At 37.5% G+C, this 19,883-nt stretch overlaps 1 pseudogene; it reads right to left on the bottom strand.

The window, feature by feature from the left end:
• Positions 1-676: 676 nt before the first annotated feature.
• LOC109214169 lies at positions 677-17,051 on the bottom strand (annotated as a pseudogene).
• Between the last annotated feature and the right edge of the window lie 2,832 nt (positions 17,052-19,883).

Here is a 19,883-nt window from a genome sequence, read left to right as displayed (position 1 = left end):
AATTAATAAATTGACAAAAGTTTCTCAGTAAAAAAGAAACCTAAATAGGATAAATTATTTGAAGAGAAACAAACATTGTCTTCATCATCACAACATTTAGAAAGCAATACACCAAAAATTTGATATGTCCTCATTATTACATACAGTTCAAAGATTAATACACAATCACATAGATATAAGTATGCAAAGGAATAGAGAATTTGCTTATCTTAAATAGTCAATGAGAATTGCAGACTTGAAGAGGTGGGGGAAGGGGGGAGGGGAGGGGGGTTAGGTTGAATACTTGAGGCAGTGAGTTTCAACGTAGGAGTTTTGTTCTAAAAAATGAATATTTAAGGATAAAATTGTAAAAATTTTAGTCAAACTTAAAGTGCTTATAAGCTAAAAATTCATAAGTTGGGGTGACCAGCTTATGGCTTTTGGCTTATTTTTGACTTATAAGCACTTGGCTTATAAGCACTTTTAACATTACCAAACACGTAGATAAGCCGAAAAGTGCTTATAAGCTAGTTTGACCAGCTTATAAGCTTAGCCAAACACCCTCTTATTTATTCGGGTTTATTAATGTAAAACTAATTACGAGCTGACTAATTGTCTTTTCTATATCTTTCATAAAATTAATTAACTAATCACAGAAGTGCAATATTAGAAAGGATTAATGATAAACAAATTAAGAAAAACGTTATTAGTGTTCATTTTAAACTTTAATTTTGAGTCGGTATTGGAATAAAAGTGGCAAGGTGCACGCAAACTGACCCTGACACCACACTTCACCTCATAGTCCAAAGAACCACAATGTACAAATGGATATGATATCATAATCAGACTAACCACTCGAAACATACAGAGTTGGCAACTCATTCAAGCCTCTCTCCAATAGTTCTTGAATGAATGGAACAACCAAAGAACTTGAAGCAAATTGAATTTTCATGCAGCAACGGTCGTTGATTCCTTCTCCACTTTTTCCTTCTCAATCTCTACTCTTCTCTGCTCAGCATGCTGAGCAACATCATCTGCCAGCGCTTGATAATGGAAGTCTAAATTTTGGGTGAGGCTCTGGTACCTCAATTGATCAGATGCTTGCATTGCTGGATTCAGACGTCGAGGGAGGGGTAGAAATCAAGTCAGTACATTGCCTAATACCAACCTAAAAGCAATCCTGATATCAGTTAAGCAGCGGAGAAGCAGCATCATACCTTTGATAGTTTCCACAAAGAGAATGAAGGGATCCTCGTCACTAGCACGAAAAGCCTTTTTCTGCAAAGCATGTCAAGTGCAGAAGAGGTGATAACCCTAACAGGATAACGTTTTTATCGCAGTTCAGGTATTCAGGACACCGACATGAAATTAAATTTCCTAAAGATTATTGAATTCCTCTCCACGCTCTAAGGCAAAAGCTGTACTTTTATGCAACTCTAATCACTGATGATGAAGGAACATTGGATAGTCCTTCAACATTGGAAAGTTGCATTTAATTCATGTAAATAGAAATACTGTGTACATGCAAGGACTCAATATTAACTGGCCATGAAAAGCACAGCAGTAGTACTCACACCTTTAAAGGATTGCAAAAGTACAGGTCTACTATTATTCTTTGTTCAACATAAACAAGACAGTCAAGTCATAGCCGACTACAAGTCCAAATGAAAAAATAGATACTCTATTTTTTTTATTTTTTATAAATAGATACTTTAAATAGAGGACAAAGATACCTATACTTGTTTAAGAGCACCATTTTAAAGGTATTCACCTGCGCAGCCAATTTTATAATCCTACTGTTGTCAGCTTCATCTCCTTCCTCAGTTTGCAATCCTCCATCCATATCATCATCATCTTCAGCTTCCTCTTCCTCTTCCTTAGCAGCTTCCGAAAACAATCATAAACTAATTAGATGAATGTGGACCACAAGATTCAATGATATTATGTGGAAGGTGGGAGGTAAGAGAGGTTTAACCTGCTACTTGATCCTTATAGGCAACAAGCAGATCAAGAATCGCTTTGAAAATACACTCTAAGGTTTCCTCTGGCAGTTGATCTGCAGGAAGAGAGAGCAAAGATAGCAAGCCCAAGCAGCACACCTTCTTGTCATGTTCCCTGTAAAACCAATATAACAGGTGTTAGAAGTCCTGTTCTCCACCATTTTGGCAATGTCTCTCCTTTCCATCCAAACAGAAAGCAACAAGGCTTACCTTTTGAAGTTAACCCGCACTCCACTTTTTTTAGTTTGTCCCAACATCTCAAACCAAAGATTAAAAGTCTCTGTAGCAACACCATGCTTTTGAAGTATGTTGAGTGTCATGGACCCATTGTAATAAAGAGTAACAGCGATCTGCCAAAGGAAAATCATCAAATAATGGAACATTAGCTATCTGTGAAAAGTGAAAACAAATAGTAACAACAATTAAACTTAAGTGATCTACTACACACGGTTCTTGTTTTGAACTTGGCCATAAACCGTTGCTGCCTATACTTGAATACTTCACCTCTTATTATATACAATCAGAAGCAGAGTGCAGTCAAGTGCAAAAGAAGTGATAACTCCAATATACATCTTTACACTTCCCAATATTTAAATAAGTAAAAACTTATCTATTACCTGCCTTCGGCTCAGTTAATATAGACTCATATATGCACCCGAAGAAATCATCCAAAGTCTTATCATTTTTATCTTAAGTTCATCTAGAAGTTAACAAGTTAGTGCAGGGCCTCATTTGGAAATTCCTCGGTTTAGATGAATTGTATTACCACTTGGATCAAGAGGCACTTCAGATATGGTTTCTCAGCTCGATGAAGACACTCGATTGTTATTCTGATATATGGCTCAACCCAATGATCTACCTGTCCCTTGCTGTTCTGGAATAGAACTTGGATAAGCTTCGGTGCTGGCTCAATGATCCCATCCTCCAAACTCTCATCTCCCATGACCTGTTCAAAAATTTAAAGCAGTATTACATATTTTAATCCGCCTCACTCGAGCAGGGCCAAACGTCAGTGTCAATATTCCACTTACAGATGAAATCATATTCCAAAGACTTTGTTGGTAGTCTGGATCTTTACATGTTAGAAAGTGTGTAGTGCTCTTGGATATATAGTTGTCTAAGAAAACCAGAATATCTGCAAAAATATAAATCCAAACTAACAGTCAAGGGAACTAGATCAGGTAATGGAAGAACTATACTATTCAGTTGCATATAAATGATAAAGCAAATACTATCCAGTGAAAAGACAAAGAACATGCCGCATTCTGCAGCACCAAGCAGCTCTAACAGAAGAATTCACCAAAATATATTAAGCACCACAGTATCAGTAGAGCAGCAATACAAGAATATAACCACAAAAGCCTTTGGGGAAATCTCAGTTAGCAGCCGAGCCAGATATGTTGTTTTTGTAAAGTGACAAGCAGCTCTGACTGTTGTTTCATGTGAAAAAGTCAAAGTTGGAAAGTGTGTGGAATTTAGAAAAGCAAAATGCTTGACCTAACATATATAAATTACACATTCTCAAAGGATAATATAGCAATAATTGGGTTTTCATTCTCGGTAAAAACCATAAAGGCTGATGAGCAAAGCAAGGGTCTCATCTGCTTTATAATTCTTATGACTCAAACCATTTAAAAGAATGACATTGATTTTGAAACGGAAAAGCTCAAGAAGTATCTGCCTTAGGATATAAATTTAGCCTCGAGTGGTCTAGTGCAATATTTTTAAAAGCGAGAAGTGCAAAAAAACCACAAGATCCATGGAACTTGAAGCAAAAAGCATGCTTTTTGAAGTGAAGCGCGTAATTTACGAAAAATTAAAAATTACCAGACATGAATTTAGTACTATAATCTTACGTTACCTATCAAAAAGAAGTACTATAATAATCAAATTGTAATTAAATTAACTAGTTTCGGCATTCAACATATATAATGCCGATATTAATCCAACTCTTCAAAGTTGGGATGCAAAGTACGATCACTTCTAGTTTGGATCACTTTTCGCATCATTGTTTGAACTTTGAAGTGCACACTTCTCTAGAGTTCATGGTTTCACGCATGAACTGGTGGCCGCTATCTTCACATCACTCTATCGTTTTGATCGACGGAGAGACAACCTTTAATAATACTGGTCTAACAGTTGATGAATCTTCAACGGAGATCATGGGAGTCGGTTTTTTCGGTCGGAAAAAAGCATTTTTTAGTAGTGATGAAAGCTATCCAAATTGACAGTGCTTACCAGCAACTAAGAAACCAAAGACAAAAAGCTTCTCATCCATGAAACTCCAATCTTTCACATGCTACCCATTGATATAGATGAGAATTCTTTCTCTAAATTTTAAAGGGCAAAGGATCAAAATTGCCCCTCTACTATTGTTTATTGGTTGCTTGTGCCACCCGTTATACTTTTCGGCCATTCTCGTCCCTACCGTTAACAAAGTTTGCAAAATTACCCCTAACCCTAACGTCCCTCCACAGTGGCAGCTGACCCCTCTAATATTTTGTCCATGTCAGCAGCCAAGTCAACTGCCATCTCATCGACCCCACCAAATTAAAACCCTAACATAAACGACCCCTCACTCCTCACCTCTCCACCCTTTCTCTCATATTTTCTCCCTCACCTCATACCAAAATCGCCGGAAACCATGGCATTTCGCCGGAAAATTTTCAGCGGGCAGAACTAACCTCCACGGACAACAACCTGTTCTCCGGCAAGAAATTCAAATAAACTCACACAGACAAAAATTGCCTATAAGATTAAAAGCCATCAAAGTATTACTACCGTAGCATTACTCAATGCAGCCATGTCAGATCTTGTTGGCAAACACCCATTTTTTGGCATAAAAAATATTTCTTCTCTTCATATCTTGCTTGATTGCTCTCATGGCACCATTGAAGAATTTGTAAAGAAAGCTTGAGAATACACGGTGGGGGGTTTGTAAATGTTTCTTCTCTTCATATCTTTGTAAAGAATTTGGTTCTTCATTGTTTTACTGTGGATGAGAATGTGAAAAAAATAGAGGAGATACGGTGGGGGGTTTATGTGAAGAAGGTGGGTCTGTCAATTAATGGTGGTGTTAATGGTGGCTAGTTAGTACCGATTTGGGAGATGTATTTGAAAGGAGACTAAAATCACCATACAAAGGATTTGGAAAAGCTTGAAGAATACCTAATGGGTCTGTCATGTTCTTCAGAAGTTGTTGAAGTTCATTTTATGTTACTTGAATATAATGTTGAGGCTGAAAATTATTGATTAAATTCTGGTTTTGAAGCTATTTTGTGGTGAAATATTGAGGCTTTTGGGTGGTGAAGCTGCCGATGGAAGAAGAAATCGAAGGGGAAGAGAGGTATTGGAGGTGGAGGTGCTGACATGGCATTTTCTTTGTGGGACCTGCTGACTTGGCTGCTGACAGGGACAATATTAGAGAGGTCAACTGCTACGGTGGAGGGACGTTAGGGTTAGGGGTAATTTTGCAAACTTTGTTAACGGTAGGGACGAGAATGGCCGAAAAGTATAACGGGTGGCACAAGCAACCAATAAACAATAGTAGAGGGACAATTTTGACCCTTTTCCCAATTTTAAATAATCATCATGTGACTTAATAGATCATAAAATGACTTCAGAAAACCTATTGAAGCTCTAAGATTAGCTAGTATCTCATAACAAATATGCTACCACCAATAAAGGGAAGAGAAACATCATCAAAACTACCAATCAACAAAATAGAAAATATCCCCCTACCCTACCCACAGTGGTGGAGGCAGGATCTCCATGAAGGGGGTTCAAAAAAAATTCTTTGTAACTAGTGGGAATTGAACCTATGACCTTATGAAGGTTTTGAACCCCCTTGACCACTAAACTACACTTTTAGGTTGTGTTAAGGGGGTTCAAAACTTAATATATAGAGGTAGACAACAGATTTTGCCTTATATATACAGTGTAATTTTTCGGCGAAGGGGGTTCGGGTGAACCCCCTTGCGCCCCCTAAATCCGCCCCTGCCTACCCAACAACAAAGTACAAGTGATATGTTTGGGACATACTTGGAAAGAAGTCAATAGCCCTAGAAGTGCTTCCATCATTAATGGCCAAAGACTCCACATTTCCATGGATATTGTTGGCGGGAACAATGTCATATATGAAACAATTTCCGTAACTTCTTTGAAGATCTCTGCAGGAACATGAATCAGTGAGAAGGGAGACATACTTTTTCCCTAGAGGTTTACAAAGGTATCTAATTTGTTTCGAGATGAGGACTCACAGTTCGAACTACGTTTTGCAAACATATATGACATAGGATACGCTCAGCCCAGATTTGTCACATTTTTACTAAACTTTCGCCGAACAAATAACAAAGCAGAGAAAGATTGGTTCACCATGTTCTCCTAAGCAGATATAGTGGGAATGAAGGAATGCTCCCTTTTGTTTTAATCAAGAAGGAATGCTCGCTTATACCTTGGTTAAACTAAACTTTAGTTATTTTCTTAATTGGAACAGCTTTTAGCTTTCACATTGTATCCTTAAAAAAAAATAACTTTTGGCATGATTGTTGCAGTCATTCCAGAGATTAACATTTAAAAAAATGTAATTTTAAACACATAAAAAGTCAACAGAACTTTTCCACTTTCCCTTCATTTTACATAAAGTGTAAAGAAAAAAGAGAGCAAAATCACTTTCCTCTTGACCCACTGATCTCTTAAGAAATAGGACAGAGAAAGCATATTGTATCTTCATATCCTCTTTGCTTTCTCTCAAACCAAAACAAAGGAAAGAAAATGCACTTCTTAAATTTGTCTTCCATTTTCCTTCTATTTGCCTTCGCCCTAACAAATAACGAAGTTTGGCTGATGACATCAGCTAATGTCAGAGCACGACTTCAAGGACAATGGATTTTGTCCATTATACTATGTAGGACATATTGCTGAAATCTAATGTACAGAATTCGAAAACTTTAACTTCAACTAAATGCTTTTGTCCTACTAAATAGCAAAAAGTTAAACAAGCTCAACAAAGACTAAAGCACCTTGCCCATCAGTACTCAGCATCCTACGCATTATTGGGACAAGTGTCGGCTCAATGTGAACAAAGAGGTGTGGCAGATGGCTAATTGACTCAATGATTGTGCCTATGGCTCGCAAACATCCAAATGGAACCGGAGAACCAGGATCATCACCATCTTCATCATCTTCACCCGTGTTAATATATTTCCAAAATGCAGCAGCCTAAAAAGAACGACTTCTATTAGATTCCACTGAGCAAGATATCATTTTCATTCAAATCCCTCTAATAACATATACTCTCACCAGATTATGGCATAACCCATGAGCATAAGGAGCCATCTCCACACCAAACTTGTACACAATAGTCTCAAGAGTAAATACAACATCTTCATTCTCAACTTCATTCATTAGTTTGTAAATTTCTGAATGTGCTTGTTGTGAAAAGATTGTTTAACGAAATCCATCAAGAGATGCTTAAATTTTTTATTTTTTAAGAAATGAAATAAAAATCTAGCACATACCATCTAGTAGTTGAGGAAGAATGGGCCGGATTTCATTCAAATCTGCGAGGATAAACACATGACCAAGTCTAAACAGGGCTCAGTGGGATAAATATAAGAGATGATAATGTCAACTAAATGTTACCTCTAAACGCATCAACAAAAGTACGTAAAGCACAAACAGAATCAACACGAACTGGGAGGTCAGGGTCATGCACTCCAGCCACCACAAAGTGTAACGCTTTCCGGAAGTTATTTGGATCTGAGAAATTTAAATGGGCATATTCTCCAGCAACCCATGCTGCCTAATATGGTAGAAAGATTAAATAGCTTAATGCAGTGACGCTACATCCAAATCAGTTTCAAAATTTAGAAGGAAAAAGTAGGAAATGGCATACACCTATCTGAGATAAGAAATTGTTCAAAGATGAGGAATAAGTCAAGCATCAACCTTCCTTCATAAATTGAAAAAGGAGCAGCGGCACCATGGGTTTAACATTACAAAAGGAAGCAGCTACCAATATTTAAATGAGTTAATTAGTTTACATTGGTTCCTTGAGCTATCGAGGCTTTGTAAATATTTTACAATCAGACAAACAAAGAACAATGGAGTCAACATTGCTTGAAATAGATATCAAGATAGTTAAGCGGTATAAAAGGACGGCATTGAACACAGATCACATGCTATTCATTTCACCATAAAACTTATCACATCTGATTCGAGGATCGGTGAAGATAAGAAAGTACTCCCTCTGTTCCAGTTTATGTGAACCTATTTCCTTTTTGGTCCGTTCCAAAAAGAATGACCCCTTTCTAAATTTGGAAATAATTTAACTTAAACTTACAATTCTACCCTTAATGAGAAGCTTTTACAACCACACAAATACTCTGGGCCCTTTTTTGACTTGTTTAGGACCACAGATTCCAAAAGTCTTCATTTTTTCTTAAATTCCGTGCCCAGTCAAATAGGTTCACATAAATTGGAACGGAGGGAGTATATGTTATCGTTCAGTATATGCCTCTCAATTAACTAAGGGAATCAGAAAGTGACAGAATGAACAACTTATCAAGGAGGATACAAAGTGCATGTTAATCAAGAAATAGGCAACATATCCTACACACCTTGGCTCGAAGATGTCCCACGGGACTGCTGAACTCCGGGAAAACATGTTGTACAAGCATAAGCTCAAGATCAGACTTGTATGGTTCAGTATGTTTTAGTTTGTAACATAGAGTTCCAATTGCAAAAAGGGCTCCATCTTTCTGCCTATAGGGCTTGTATTCTGGAGCTGCCTCCTCATATCTAAATTATGAAATTGTCAAAGGACAAATGCAAAGGTCTGTTATCATGAAACTTAGTATAAATGAAGGAATGTTGAAATATACATGTAAAGTATGAAATTGTCAAAATACATAAGGTTTGTTATCATCACATGTTGAACTGAGTTAAATAAAAATATTGAAACATACCTCTTAAAAATTTCCACAATGAACACCATAAATTTTTGAAGGTTCTTTATACCACGCTTTCTCACTAACTCGGTTACAAAATCCCTAGCAGCAGCTCTAGGACTATATGAATCCTCAATTATATCTGCAGAATTGTAGTGAGGAAAATCATTGTATAATGACAAAACTCAGTCATGTTCTGCTGAGATAGTGGTAGTATATATCAGAAAAAAATCAATTACCATAACTCTTCCTCACATATTCATGAGGATCTTCCTCCCAAAGCTTTTGATCATTATCATTGAAGCACATAAGTGGAAATATGATCTCAAATAGAACAATATCAAGTCGTGGTTGCAACAAGATGTACATGTTACTCTTTGAGATGCTGCCAGTACAAAGCAGAATGAAATAAGAATGCAAAGGAATGTAAAAGCAATAGTCTCCTATCAGATACCAAAACTACAAAGCAGAAAAAATATCCAGAAACTTAGACAGGCGAAAAAGATAGTGCCAGAGAAACAAAAAATGAAGTGACAGAACAGCGGCAGTAGCATGTCCCTAAAACTGAAAACTAAAACCAAGGCCTCATTTCAATGATAAGTTACCTATTAGAAACCTAAACCCATAGAGATAATTTACAAAACTGAAGAAGTGACAAATTTGGCATATGGTGGTAAAAGAGCAAAAACATAATTTTCCAAAAATACTAGGTCTTAAATTTTCCAAAGAACCATGATGTACTTCCAAGCACAAAATCATATTAAACAATGCCTCTAACATATAGGGTGTCCTGAAATTATTTTCCAGTTTATGAACCACAAGCTAGTTTTCTCAGAATCCAATACATTACAAAGTGACTAACGGACTTAGAGAGTTGTATATTCTTGTCAAGAACTCACCTATCAAAGACCTCCCCATCCATAAATTTGGGATTGATGTAGTTTGACTAAAAACAAAGTTGAAATAAAGTAATATGCCTTTTGCGCTGCATCAATGAATGTGCAAAAACACATTAATTAATGTCCAGTAAATTAGCTTTTTTATTTATTTATTATAAAGAAAGGAAACAAAGTTGACTAACGTCCGGTAGGTTAGTCTGATAGGAAGAACATCACTTGACTGTCTAGCGGAAGATAAGTAAGTGTAGTGAGACCAAATATCTCATTATCCTTTATTAGTTTAAATGCATTTAAATGCTTGATAGAAATGAAAATGTATAAATTAATTTGTGGATGTATGTTAATCATTTTAAGATGTCCCAAAACGTAAACTAGTGAAGGCGTATCTGATCTCTCAGTACTAGTGTTACAATCCTGGAGATTTCCTTGGTAGAAACCTTGGGTAGAGAAACCCTTTTTAGACTAATTTGTATCCTTTTTTCTTGATAAAGAAACTAATTTGTGTCCCTTTGTACTACATTCTCATTGACTAGGGTCTCTCTCTAAATCACAACTGAAGAATCTCAAAGAAGTAGCTTTACTCAATCAAATGAGTTCTTTGTCATTTCTTAAGACCTACACCTGATCACCACATCTTATATTTTTCTTCCTGAAAAATTAACACCAGAGCACTCAATTTTAAACATTGACTAGTATAAGTATAAAGAAATGGATATTTACTTTACTTTTTCTGTAAGGTAAATAAATGAATATTTCCTTACTATACTTGAAACCTACAATAGACAACATGGTGTGGCTCACAGCAAAGGTAGATGTAAAAGCTAGAAATCCAATCATGTTACGAGCATTTGATGCCATTGTCTCCTTTCCTCAGTAAAAAGACTATCTTTTTTTATAACAGTGGTGTCCGGGCCAGCTTGCGCGCACCTCGACTAATTCCACGGGATACATGCTACCTCCCATCTGTTGACCAGCAACAGGTACCAGGTAACTCTAGTAACGAAGATTTGGACATATGGGAAAAAATCACCTAGTATTTTTTGCCCTGAGATCTCATGGTTCTAAATCCACTTCATTGACCACTAGGCCATACGTAAAAAGACTATCTTATCAAGGGGAATAATCAAGGAGGGGTTTTCAGATGGGCATGTGTTATATAGTTAACTGTTGTTCATAAAGCAAGAAGCAGTTGCACAAACCTATTGCTTAGATATTGCAAAACGAGGTGGGTCACTCTATCAGGCAAATAACAACCGCCACGTAAAACATTCAACAAATTAAGGTGACATTCAAAAAATTTCCCAGCATAATTCTCCTGAAACGTTTCAGCTTCGTTGTCTGGGGTTTGAAGTTTCACATCTCCAAACCTGGTATATACAGAGAAAAAAATTGGAAGAGTTAGGAAACAAAAGGTGTGAAATAATATTAGCAGCAAGCCATAAATTGCAGTGTCAAGTAAGTGTCATTCTACCACAAGGAAAGTCGATTTAATATGCGAACAATCCACTTTTTCACCTTCCACCATCCCCATAATTTCCTTATCTCGGGATCAGTTGGTTGGCCTTCCAAAGGAACAGGCCTCTCCAATATATCCAGAAAAAGAACCATCCAAGCATTGAATACATTTGGATCAAACAACTTCTTTGGAATCTCCAACTGAGAACGGTTCAAGATGGAAAAGAAAGAATTCCCGGGAGCCAATTTAGCTATCTCATCAGCACTGAAATCAATAACCAAAACTCACATTGTTTATGCAAGCCAGGTTAATTCTGTCTATTATTAGCCAGATCAAAAATATATCATAAAAAACTGCCTTAAGAAGTGGAATAAATTGCAAATTGAAACAAACGTCCTACAACGATCACATGCTTCTTCAGTCAGGACATCACAAAACAGCAAGAAACATCAACCATAGTGTCCTTGTATCAGAACTGAAACACATCCAACTTGATGGATTAAAAAATTGAATAGAAGGAAGACCTACCCGCTTCTCTACAAATATATTCAGTAAAGTTGATACAATTAGCACTGCAGAAAACCGTGAACTAATAGGAATGATGAGCTTAAAACATTTTAACCCAAACATACATATATAGATGACCAGAATATTTTGCAGATGAGCTTGATCAAGTCCGCTACTTCAATTGACCGATTCGCTATCTGAACAAGCCTGTTAAATATATTATGAAGATGTGGAAATGTTTCCTCAACAATGTGATAAATGGGTGTCCTTTCCTCATCTAATCTGCATCTGGTAAATAGAGACAAAACATGAGAACAGCAGAAGAGACAACATACTTTCACCAACTCAATAAAGGAGGGTTAAGAAAAACGTTTCACAGAATTTGCTTTGCTTGAACAGCCACACAACAGAACCCACTAAATAGTCCCCCCCACCCCCACCCCCACCCCCCACAAAAGCCAAACACAAAGATCTCATATATATATATATATGTGTGTGTGTGTGTGTGTTTCAATATTGTATATAAAATATGGACGGACATGCAAATCTTATGGTTTCTAACACCAGTGCCTGCAGAAATAAAACATAGGTGCTTACGCAGTAAGAACTGCATACCCAGTGTATCCGTGAGCTACCTCGAAGATTTGATATATTTCTTTCCCTCCATTCCTCCCTCCCTCCCTCCCTCTCGTAGGACGAAGTGTAGCCGATAATACAAATTAAGAAGTTGTTTGACCAAACATAAAACATTGTAAAGGGCGAGCAACCACCAACCTCATATTTAGGGTTTACCTAGTCGATTTTATGGAGAGGGAAAAAACATTACAGCTTATATATAAACTCCAGGAACTTGTGAATGGCATAAATTTCTCATCGAACTTGTTGCCAATTCCGAAAAGGTATGTGTTTTATATTGGAAATACTCTATGAGGGAAACAGTTCACTTTCATCACTTCACAACAAGGTATTTGGTTTTTCCACATTCCTACAGCTACAAATTTTTCCCTCCCCTTGAGCCGAAATTGAGATACACATGTTCGAATATTAAAAAGGGCAGCCAGGTGCACAAAGCATCCCGCATTCACGCAAGTTCCGGAGAAGGGCCGCACCCCAAGGGGTGTGAGGTAGACAGTCTACCTTAATTCAAACATTAGTGGCAGCTTCCACGGCTCGAACCCATGACCTATACACATGTTCGAACATTCTAATTTATAAATAACTACGACAAAAGGCAAAAAAGATTTCATCACAGAATTGAAATGACAATGGAAGACTTTGGAACAAAGAAATCAACTCAAAATTCAAATACAACAAACCATCAACAACCCCCCACCCAACCCAAAAAAGAAAAGAAAAAAAGAAGATAAAAAACATATGAACCTATACCATGTTTTGTTATTGTCCAGTTCAATGGATTGTTAAAAGATGTAACTACTAACTACTGAGTAGCCGATCACATCCAAGAAATTAAAGAGTTACTTTTATAGGTTCACTACCTGCAACCTAAACTCTATATATTTTTACTACAGTGCAAAGGTAATTGCCACTATAAGGAATGTGCTTTGCAGCCTATGTTCTAGCTTCCATTTTGTTTTGCAGAACTTAATAATATGAAATGTTCCACCAAAAATGTAGGACTAATTTTACTATTCTTGCAGAGAACTGCAAATTGCATATTTTGTTGGGCTTTTGTAGAGAGAAATAGTAACATGCATATGTACCTATATACATGAAATAGTAACATGCATATGTACCTTTTATGCACGAACATTATTCCATGAAGACTTGAGAATACAAAGGAAGAGAGATTCAAAAACATGAAAACCATTTCCTGAAGCACAGACTTCACCGGGTTTCGAATCAGCAGAAAAGTGCAGTTTGCATTAATAGCTTTTACACTGGCAAAAAGAAAGATAACAGAGATTGTAAAGAAAGTGAACTCATTTGTATCACAGACTCACTCGTATTTCCTAGAAAGAATTCTCAGGACAAACAAGATGCCATAAACTTGCTGGTCCAGTAAATTATGCTTCACCCAACGCAAAAGCGTAGGCCACTGCTCTGGATAGTCTGCATATATCATTATCTTTAGGGATTCTCCCAACTGTACTCTGGGCACAATAATGAACATATCCGAATGTCAGTAACAAAAGATTCACGCTTAGTATCATCATATAGGAACTGTATGCCACACAATAATTGCAGTTAAAATACTTGGAGCAGACAATCCCACATGCATATAGACGCATCAGATGTCACATTATCAAATTAACAACTCATAGGCTATATCATTAGAGTGCTAGAATAAGAACATACAAAAAGAAAATATACAGAACAATACATAAATGAGCCAACATACCTCAGCAATGAGGGAACTTGTGCAACAGAAATGAGAACATTTTGCCTCACCATTTCTTTATCACCTGGCAGAATTTTTGATTGCTCACCTGCATTGACACAATTTCCTAGTAAGTATGAGTTAAGCTGCCACTTAAATGTAGCTTGACAAATGCCAGAAAATTCGAAATTGCATGTAAAATCGAAACATCTTCACATGTAGACAAGAGATTCCTATTCAAAGGTTTTAGAATAGATCCATTACCAGTATCATGAGGCGACCAATTCTTCGCGATGAAGTTCTTAAAATGAATGCTAGCCACCTCCCGGACAGCGATGTCACTAGACCCATCTACTATGATTTGCAGCAATCTCACCAAATGTTGGGGAGTGTATTGGAACTGCAAATAGAAGAGCATTCATCAATAGATACATATTACCTTCCGATGTCTGTCTAATTACTACAGATTTAAATAACACGATCATAACGTCCTATTACTCAAAGCTCTAAGATTGTGAAACACTGATCAATTCAACCTCAAAAAGAAATAAATGAAGAATAGTTTAAATTAAGCATTAAACCGCAATTTTCCAACTTAATTAGCTGAAATAATTGTTGAAATGAACTCTTTGACAAAAGGTTAATGGAATCAGTGGCAGATGGAGCGTACAATCAACAAGTTCAACTAAACCCAACATTTTCAACATGGAGGGAGTACAGATATATATGTGAAAAGATCACCAAAGCATCAAAAAATATTAAATTTGAGCCCATAATTTTAAAAGTGTAATTGGTTCAATGGTAAGAATCTAACTGTTGAACCTGTTAAATTTAAATCTTGGATCCGCCTTGAACAGGATGTGCAAGCTTGAAGTGGGAATCCAATTACATGGCTCACTCTCAGCAAATTCTAAACACCGAGCTTCTCTTTTTTAAAGTAATCAAAATGTGCGATTTTCAACAAAAGACACAATCAAGAAAACTGATAAACTCGTTAACAAAGCAAATATAAGTTCACAAAACACTCAATTCACAATTTTTTCGAAACTACAACTTGGAACTTTGATCCTATATTTGATATGAAAATGGCCCACACCCATGATCATGATTGCCAACTATTTGCATCCCTTCTCAATTTAGAAACTATCATTTCATAATTAGAATGCATTTTATGACTATGTGAGCTTCCTATTGATACGACCTGAATTACTAGAGCCTTTACAAGTAGCTGGAAAAGAAGTGATCCGTCGTGTACGCAAGCTAATTAACTTGAATGTCCATTCAGCACACAAGTTCTTACGCTCAAGTTAGCATTGGCAGTAACGACTTATGTTAAAGGAGCATACCCCTTAGTAAAGTTATAAGTCATTGCCTATCCTTTTAAGTAATGAAATCGTCATAGTTTTTTAGCTTAGCTCTTAGTCTCTATCTGTTTTCCCTTCTCAATTGTGTTAGCTAGAGGAGAATCTATATTGCCTGGACTCTCCGAAAATGTCGGCGGGTGCGTGTCGGATCCTCCAAAAGTAGTGTATTTTTGGAGGATCAGACACAGGTGCGGTAGCATTTTGGAGAGTCCGCGCAACATAGAGGAGAATAGTCCACTTAAATCACTAGCAGGATTTGAACTTTATGAGTTCGAGTTCGAAATTCTACAACAACTTGTTTGATTTACTGGGTTCGAAATTTATTATTTGTACTTATTTAGTGGACTTTTAACACATGCAGAGTGTGAGTCAAAGCTAGTGGGTTCGAATGAATCGATTTGCCCCTGACTTAATTTGGCCTCGAATAAAGCAATACATAAAGAAATTACATCACCAACTCCAATTATCTAGCAATTGAGGCGTAGTCGATTGGTTGATTTAGTTATAGCACGACATATCCAATTTTATTGAATACAGATTATATCAAGAAACTCGAAGCTCAATTTACACCTTAATAGATTAAACAGGCAAGAAGCAATAAAGCCCAAATTTTGAAAAGAAAAAAAAATAGATAAACATTACACCGGATTAAGACTCTCTTCAGCAGCTTTACGTTCATCGCTGTTGGGACTAAGTGCTCCGCGAAGAATTATGACCAAACTCTGAATATCCATAATTCTAAAGAAAAAATGAAAATATGAGAAAAAAATCGTTAAGACTTGAGAGAGACGAAAGTGCTGTGTGTGTCAGTTAAGTCATCGGCATTTAGGTGGCGGGAAGTGATAGTAGGACAAGAGAAGTGTAGTTTAATTGGCTGGTTTTTGTTTTGAAAAAGATACCTATGACTTTTACCAAACACCCAAAAAACATTAAAAGCTAAATAGACCTTTTTTTTTTGGTCAAAGGAAAATTATATATATTAAGAGCTACATTACACAGTAGTGGTTAGATGAGAGTACTGTAATCCCCTAAAACGGACATGTTTTGTTCCAGTATATCAATATTACATGCCAAAAAATGTCTAGTTACTTCGGTTCCTAGGATGTCTGTCCAAAATACATCATTTGCAAACATCGGAGAAACTGCTAGCATGGTAGTTCTTCCCAAAAATTTTGATTTTGCTGCTTCCGTTGCCAGTGCATCGGTCACTCTATTCTGTTCCATGTAACTGTGTCGCACCACCACACTGTCCATCCTTTGGATCAACAACCTGCCTTCACAAATAATATGATCATAAGTTATATTGCCTGTGAGTAGCATTCTTATTACCTCTGCTGAGTCTGTAGCTATTTCTAGAGGTATCCATCCATTTTGTTCAGCAATTTGGAGGCCCTTTATCAAAGCTTTTAATTATGTCATTGTGTTGTTGGTGTGTGGCATGTTTTCCATATACCCCAGGATCCAGTCCTAAATACCCCACCAATTCCCCAAATCCCTGGATTGCTCTTAGCTGCTCCATCAGTGTTGAGTTTATAGTGCCCCTCATGGGGGCTCCCATTTAACTCTAGTAGGAAAGAGCTTAGTCACACCTTTTTGGGCTAATGTGTAGTACTCAATAGATTTGGCAATGGTGTTGTTAACAGAGATGGTATCTTTCTTTTTATTAAAAAGATTGTGGTTTCTAGCTAGCCAAATGTGCTAGAAGAAAAAAGGGAGGATGATATCCCAAGAGACAATGTTGTTAAAGGACAGTTTCCTTAACTTGTTCCAAATAATTGGCCAAAGTTGGGCTGTGAAGATAGGATTCTATTGATCGCTTTCAGTAGTTCCTTGGCCATTAGGCCATGCCAGAATTGGGTTGTATTGGGGCATTCAAAGAAGATGTGGTCACTAGTTTCATGATTGTTTGAGCAAAAACAGCATGCAGGGTTGCAATTGACTCCAATTATGTGCAGAAAAGCTCCAGTAGGGAGCACGTCTTGTGCAAGCAGCCATATGAAGGTTTTAACTTTGTTTGGGACTTTAGCTTTCATATCCAACTGAAGTTACCCTCTACCTCATTCATCAGAATCTTATTAGTGCTGTTAAGGAAGGTATATGCTGCTTTGGTGGTAAAGGACTCATTTGGAGTCAGTGCCCAGATTAGCTTGCCTTCCTTGGCAGAGTTAGTAGGTATGAAGGTTGATTTGATTAGATCATTAATATCCTTAGGAAGGTTCATGGAGATGGCTGAGGTATCCCAGTTTCCTGCACTATAGATAGTGTCCACTTTGGTAGCAATGTTGTTTGAGGTGAGTGGACTCTCAATCATCTCCCTAAGCTGGGTGATTTGGAATCCAGGCATCATTGATGAAGCTCACCATGTTCCCTTTGTGGACAACATATCTACTAGCCTTATTACAAGTATCCTAACCTTTGAGGATACATTGCCAGATTGGGGATTTGGGCTTCTTGGGGGTATGGTTCCAGTTACAGTGTTTAGAGATTAGGGCTCTAGCCCACAGACTAGAAGTGTTATGGTAAATCCTCTAGGCCAGCCCAACATGTGAGGCTTTATTCTTGCATTCTGCTTTTTGTAGACCCAGTCCACCATGAGATTTCTGCCTAGTAACTTTGTCCCAGCTAACCAGATGCATTTTCTTCTTATTTGGTGTAGTACCCAAGATGAAATTCCTTTGAATTCTATCAATTTAGTGGGTAGTCCTGCTGGGCAATTTGATGTATTGCATGACATGGCTTGGGATACTGCTAAGAGAGGCTTTGGCCAGAATGATTCTTCCAGTCATATTTAGGCAATTTGTTTTCCAACCAGATAGCGTGGATTGCATATTGTCTAGTATGAACTGGAAGTCACTATTGAAGGGTCTCTTATGGAACATTGGGAACCCAGGGTACCTACCAAAAGATGTAGTAGCTTGAATGGAAAGGGTATTTGTAAGGTTCTCCATTGTGTCAGGCTTTGTGTTATAGGAGAAGAGCACCCTAGACTTAGTAAGATTAATTTTTTTACCAGAGGCTTCATTGAAAGACTACATGATAGAGTAGATTGTGTTGTAGTTTTTGATGCTTGCCTTTGCAAATAGTGCATGGTCATCAGCAAAGAAGAGGTGGGAAATCTTTGGACCAGACCTACTAATACTAATTGGAAGCCATTGCTTATCCTGAACAACCCTATCAATGAGCCTGGAGAGCCTCTCCATACACATAATGAACAGGTAGGGGGACATGGGGTCTCCTTGCCTAACTTCCTTAGAAGGTATCAGTCTTAACCCCATTAACTAGGATTGAGATGTTTGATGAGCTAGTGCAGGATAGGATTAATTTAGTTAGCCCAGGTGGGAAGTTGAAGGCCTGTAGAATGTCTCTAATGAAGGACCACTTCAGCCTGTCAAAGGCTTTTTCTAAGTCAATTTTGATGATCATGTGAGCACGACTCCCTTTTATTTTTGTAAAGTGGGTGATGTTCTCTTGGACAATGAATGCATTGTATGAGGCCCTTCTGTTGGATAAGAAATTTTCCTGGCTGGGGACAATTATGCCGGGGAGGAAAGGCTTAATTTTGTTAACAATGACCTTTGTGATAGTCTTGTAGATGGTATTACAGAGCCCTATAGGTCTAAAGTTTTTGAGCATGGTAGCTTGGGGACACTTGGGGATGAGGTAGAGTAGAGTTTGGTTCATGGTTTCATTCATGGAGTTTGTGTCAAAACAGGACCTATAAAAGTCTATCACTGACTTCCCCACAATGCTCAAGTATCTTTGTATAAGAAGGGGTGAAACCCATCTGGACCAAAAGCCTTAAAATGTTTAAAAGAGAAAATAGATAGTTTGATTTCACTATCCTCAAGGGAGCTATCCAAGCTATCTCTTTGGCAATTTGAGAGGGTGTGGGCCATGTCCAGGTAACCGGTAGTGAGAATGGGGGCTTGTGTGTGGGAGGAGGTGTAAAGGCTTCTGAAGAAGTGCATAATGGAGATCTTAATATCTCCTTGGTCATAGAGCCAGTTCCCGCTGTCATCTTTGAGGGACATGATTCTGTTCCTCCTTCTCCTATTGAGGGTGGAGATATGGAAAAACCTGGTGTTGGCATCCCTTCAGTTAGCCAACTGACCCTTAACTTGAGTTTTCAGAAGTCTTCCTCATTCTTGAGGATGGAGTCTAGCACTCTAGTCAGGCTACTTTCCAGATTCAGCAAGAAGTTGCTAAACTGGTAGTTGGGAGATTTTTGGATTCCAGCAATCCCGACCAGGATCATCCTCTTTTTGTGTAAGATACTACCAAAAGTATGCCTGTTCCACTGGGTTACAAGGTTTTTGAAGTTGTTGGTTGATTGTATTAAAGGGGAGTTTGGGGTGAAGGCCTCATTGATGATACTAGAAAGGATGGGTGG

The sequence above is a fragment of the Nicotiana attenuata genome, unplaced genomic scaffold (assembly GCF_001879085.1).
Source record: "Nicotiana attenuata strain UT unplaced genomic scaffold, NIATTr2, whole genome shotgun sequence".
Taxonomy (NCBI): Eukaryota; Viridiplantae; Streptophyta; class Magnoliopsida; order Solanales; family Solanaceae; genus Nicotiana; species Nicotiana attenuata.
This window is presented reverse-complemented; position numbering and strand designations above follow the sequence as displayed.